General features: G+C 35.6%; 1 long non-coding RNA gene across 1 annotated transcript in view; it reads right to left on the reverse strand.

Annotated features, from left to right (window-relative positions):
- LOC107973709 (uncharacterized) overlaps window positions 1-2,754 on the reverse strand; it is a 210,284-nt gene extending 207,530 nt beyond the window's left edge. The window contains exons 1-2 of the long non-coding RNA XR_010149759.1: window positions 2,689-2,754; window positions 2,468-2,523 (exon numbers count right to left, since the gene is read on the reverse strand). This is a non-coding gene — a long non-coding RNA (uncharacterized LOC107973709). The remainder of the gene's footprint in view (window positions 1-2,467; window positions 2,524-2,688) is intronic.
- Window positions 2,755-6,000: the final 3,246 nt, after the last annotated feature.

The raw sequence follows: 6,000 nt of genomic DNA on the forward strand, positions 1-6,000 counted from the left end.
TTCTCCTCTTTTGCCCAACTGCAGTGTCACCCCATGTTCTAAATTACTGACGTTCAGAATAAGTTTCACAGTCTTTATTCTGATATTTATTCCAGAAAGTAACCATGATGTATGGTTACTTTTTTTTAGGCTAAGTATGCTTTACAACAGGGGTCCCTAACCAGTACCAGTTCATGGCCTGTTAGGAACCAGGGCACACAGCAGTAGGTGAGCAGTGGGCGAGCAAGTGAAGTTTCATCTGTATTTATAGTCACTCCCTATCACTCGCATTACCACCTGAGCTCCACCTCCTGTCAGATCAGTAGTGGGATCAGATTGTGAACTGCTCATGTGAGGGATCTAGGTTGCATGCTTCTTATGAGAATCTAATGCCTGGTGATCTGTTACTGTCTGCCATCACTCACAGATGGGATCGTCTAGTTGCAGGAAAACAAACTCAGGGATCCCACCAATTCTACATTATGGTTAGTTGTATAATTATTTCATTATATACTACAATGTAATACTAACAGAAATAAAGTGCACAATAAATGTAATGCACTTGAATCATCCTGAAACCATCCCCCCTCCCTGGTCCATGGAAAAATTGTCTTCCACAAAAATGGTCCCTGGTGCCAAAAAGCTTGGGGACAGCTGCTTTACAACAAACATGTACACACACTCTACTTAACTACTCTACACTAGTCACAAATACTAAACGTCATCCTAAATCAGTGATTCTTAAACTTTTTGGTATCAGGACTGCTTTATACTTTTAACTAGCATTAAAGAATCCAAAGAATTTTTGTTTGTATGGATTATGCCTATTAATGGATACCATATTGGAAATTAAACCCATAAACTTCTTAAAACACAAGTCTATACAGCATACATTCTGTTAGTGTTCAGAGTGATTATGTAATTGTAAGTCAAATAGCTTCTGGAAAACTGCATGACACTCAAGAGAGAATGAAAGTAAGAAAGCAACTAACATCCTGGAATCATTCATTATAAAAGTTTGAACTTTTGTCTCAAAGAACTCCATGAGTCCCGTAAACTATATGTTGTGCATCTGTACTGTAGACTCTTCATAATTACTAAGTATCAGTCTTGAAATTTTTGATCCTAAAATCACTTCATCCCCAATTGTATTTTTTTCTAGAGGCCTAGTTCTCATGTCAAGTTCTCTATGAAGCATTTGTTGACCTAGTTATTACATAATGATGGAGGTGATGACAAAAAAATCAATAAAATCTATATTAAAGTAACTAGATTAAACAAAATATATTTATAATAAAGTAAGTGATAATATATTTCTACTAAAATTATATTAATATTTTATGTAGAGTGGAAACACTTGCTAATGGGTTATAAAAGAAATAGAGAAGAGATGTCAGCAAGGTGGTAGAATATGAGGCAAGCTTCTCATACCATCCCCAACAAAAATAAGAATTCTGCACCTATCCACAAAGTCTCGCTGTGAGATCCTCGAAATTTAGGTAGGAGATTATGAAATCCTGGTGAGGTACAAACCTAGAAAGAGTGTTTTGAGAGTGCAGACCAGCATCCAAGTTGCAGACCCTCTGATTGTGTTCCCAGATTCAAACCTGGCAACAGTGTAGTTCCCCAAAGGGCATGGCTACAATGCCATTCAGACTTGAACCTGCAACCAAAACCATTTACCAAGGGACCTGGAAGGAATCATGCACACTAGTCTCTCAGCATAAAGGCTCACCTGCCCACTAACATTGATCTTGGGAGTGGATCTGAAAGTTACCCTGTAAATCACCTCTAGCCACCCTCACCTCTCAGCTTATTACAGCTCACACAATAACCCAGAGGGAAACTAACTTACATCTCAGAGCCTGGGAATTTGCCTGAACCTTTGTAATGGGCCCATTGTCCTACAGCAGTTCCTGAGGGAGCCCAGCTCAGTTCTGGGCCTTCTTGCTACTACTGGGGAACTCCTCTGTTAGTGCAGGAAACTGCTGGGAAGCACACATGTCTGGGCCACTGAGATGGGCTCACCAGCATCTTTTCACATCAGATTCAGAGGAAGTCCAGAGTCAGCTCCAGCACCCTTGCAGCAGTCATGGCATTGTCCCACCTATACAGGAATCTTCTGGGAGACACACATCCATCTTGGCCACCAGGAATGACTTCTAGACTTAAGTTTCTGGTGAGCTTTTCCATATAGCCTGGGTAACCCCCTTAGGTTTTCCCCAGATCCATATGGACAGAGGTGCCAAGCCAATCTTGGAGCCCTCACTGTGAACCAGGGATTAGGGCAATTGCTAGTGCTGAAATGGTTGCCGTTATCACAGTCTCTGACAACAGTCTGCTTAGATGACTGGATAGGCCCACTGAAGAAAGACAGGCACACACAAAGCCAGAATGAAAAGACTGGAGTGAATACCTAACTTGTTAATGTGCAGACATTAGCATATGTCCACAAGCATCAAGAACAATTAGGGAATTATGACCTCACCTTATAGACAAAACAAGTCACCAGTGATGGATTCTAAAGAGATGAAGATGTGTGATCTGTTAGAAAAGAAATTGGAAATAGCTTGGTTAAAAATGCTCAGTGAACATCAAGAAAACACAGAGAAACAATTCAGAAATTTATCAGAGAAATTTTAAAGAAATATTAAAATAATTTTTTAAAAAAATAATATAATTATCATATTACATAATATAATAATCCACCTTGCTCAGGAGGCATGAAAGATTTGAAGCGAGGAGAGAAGGTGGCAATAGTCATCTAGAAGGGTGAGTGAGTGAAAGGGTTATCGAAATGTAGAATTCTTGGGTGGAACTAAAGGTCTCCTAGGATATAGTAGTCATAGAATTGAAAGTGAAAATAGTGTGATAACAAGAACTGGCAGAGATCTTAACTTGAGATCTGTATTAGTCTGTTCTCACACTGCTACCAAGAATGACCTGAGACTGGGTAATTTATGGAGAAAAGAGGTTTAATAGACTCAAAGTTTCACATGGCTGGGGAGGCCTCAGAAAACTTACAATCATGACAGAAGGCAAAGGGGAAGGAAGGCATGTCGTCACATGGCTGGAGAAGGAGGAAGAGAGCAAAGGGGGAAGTGCTGCACACTTTTAAATAAACAGATCTTGTGAGAACTCACTCACTATCACGAGAACAGCAAGGGAAAAATCCGCCCCCGTGATCCAATCACCTCCCACCAGATCCCTCCCCCAACACTCGGAACTACAATTCAACATTAGACTTGAGTGAGACTTGAGTGGGAACACAAACCTAAACCGTATTAGGATTTATCCCCAAGGGATCTGTGGCTGAAAAATATTTCAATATAATTGATTTTGTAAATACTCCTTTGTAGTATGATCATATGTATTCGTGTATATTTGTGTGCATTTAAAAACATTTTACTGAAACGGGTACAAAGAATTTACCAGACTGACAAAGCAGTTCATGCCACAGATAAAGGTAAAAATTTTTGGACTTTAGGGAGTATCTATAAAAGTCACAGCTGGAGGTCAGATGAAGGACAAAAACATTGGGGAAAAATCCACTACTTGATGTTTGCTGATAGAGGCAAGCCATTCTGTGAAGGGACTTTCTTACTCTGAACAAGAATCAATCAATATATGTTGAATAAATGAGTATACTCACCCAATAACCTGGGCCATCCACTTTCAGAGGTAGATCCTGAAATACATTTTGATTTTTATTTCTACAAATATTGGTCTTTACAAGCTTTTTAAATCTTACTTCTTGAGTGAATTTTTAATTTGATATTCATCTGTCCATATGCTACATTATCTAGTTCATCCAGACTATGAAATCCATGGCTTGTAAAATTGGGTATTTTTTCCCATAATTATTTCAAACTCTACCTCATTTCTGAAATTTTACCCCTTTCTATTCTTAATGTTTACTTTTGCATTTTATTTATCTTTCTGTGCTATCAGACTTGCTATGGGTTTGGTTTCTTTACTTGATCCTTTCAAAGAACAATCTTTAGAGTGTAATGATGCAATCTAGGCTTTTTGGTGTGTTTTGTGTTTGTTTTGTTTTGTTTTGTCCTGCCTTGTCAATCCTGGGTTTTAATCAATGCCAACTTCATCAGTGTGCTAGCAGGGTGATCTTAGGCAACTTACTTAAGCTTCTTGTGCATCAGTTCCTTATCTATAACATAGGGATAATATTTTCCTGCCTCATACAGTTGTTTTGAAGTCTCAATGAATTTATGATTAGAGTTAGAAGTGTGGCCAGCTCATAGTATGCTGTCAAGAAATATTTTGTTTACGATCACTATTTTCTGTTTTCTCATATATAAAACACACAAGACATTTTCTACTTTTCTTGTTTTCTAATAAATAAATGATGGCTATACATTGCATTTTCTAACTTTGTCTTTAATTCACAAGTGTTGATATATATAAGTACTCTGTCATTCATTTCAACATTTCTTGTCATCACAGTTGTATTTTTCTCTTTATATGCAAGACTTAGAAAGGCTTTAAAATGTTCCACTAGATGGATTATTAGGATCATGGGACATTCTTTTGTGGTTCACTTCAAATTTTACCATCAAATAAATATCTTCTCTTATTTTGGTGTATTAGAATTTTCTAGAGATTTTCTTGTAAGTTGTTCATGGTTTTTATTCAACAATTTCTATGAATGATTCATTGAAATTAGAGGATAATTACTTTCTCTGTTTATTTAGTGCAAAACTATATTTGTGTATGCATATTTGTGTATGCATACATATTTATGTGTGTATGTATATTATAAACAATTCTGCTAAATCTCTTTCATTGTTATTTACTTTTGTTGTTGCCTATTTCTGTGAAAACTAGGAATAATCTGCCAATTGCTGAATGTCCATGTCTTCTTTTATTTACATCATAAATTGCTTTATATCTCGATGCTGTCATGTTGTTAATTGAATAAAGGCACATAATTCTACATCTTCCTGGTAGAGGTATGCAATTTGCCTCAGTAGCATTTAATGCTTTTTGGTTTATTTTTGTCAGAAATTAGTTTATATTGTGTAGATAATAGCCTATGAACATGTTTCCTTCTTCCATTTTCAATTTTCTGCATAATTTTGTTTTCTGGAGGATTCTTACAGATACCATGATTTCTAAAAAGATTTAAAAAAACAAGTAAGCAGTCTCTGTGTTTAAAAGGATTGTTTAATCCATGTTTAATATTGATCACGATTTACTGGTCTATGTGAGACTATTCCTGCTATATATTTTTTAGCTGTTCTGCTTGATATTCTTTTCTATTGTTGTATTTTCTTCCCTTTCCTGCCATTTGGAAAATTATTCAAGTTTTCTTCCTCTATTTTTCCTTTATTTATCTGGGGTTTTGGAAGTTATACATCTATTTCTATCCTCCTGCTAAATTGTTAAACAATGTATTTAAACTTAAGATATTTCCAAGAGTTAATCTATATCATATTGTTCTCTTTGATTAGACAAATATAAATAAATAATCAGGCTTTCCATATCCTTTCTCCCCAGCTCTCATATTTTTGGTCGCACAAGAGCAAGTTTTTTTTACATTTCAGACTCATTCTTTTGACTTTCACCATCTTTGAGCTTTAACTTGGATAGGGCATTTAGTATTTGTGCTTCAATTCTCTGTGCAATAGAATTTACAATTAAATAGAGGCATACTGTGTACCATCAGCATTATAATTAACATAGAATAAAGCTATACAAATTCTTAGTGTGAATTTGTTGAAGAAATATACACATAAATCAGTGAAATAGAATAAAGAGTCCAGGGAGATAAATGCCTATGTCAGCATTTAAAAATCTGAATCATTTAGAAAAAATTGACTATTTTATAAATGACCATATAATAATTGACTATTTGGAAAATATGAAGTTCAATTCCATATATGCATGCAACATACCTAAAAGTATATTTCAGAGAGGTATAAAGACAAACGTAAAAAATTTAAAGATACAACACATTAGAGAAAAAATTGAAATATTTTAATAGTCTTGAAATTAAAAAGC

This window comes from Pan troglodytes, chromosome 13, assembly GCF_028858775.2.
Source record: "Pan troglodytes isolate AG18354 chromosome 13, NHGRI_mPanTro3-v2.0_pri, whole genome shotgun sequence".
Lineage (NCBI taxonomy): Eukaryota > Metazoa > Chordata > Mammalia > Primates > Hominidae > Pan > Pan troglodytes.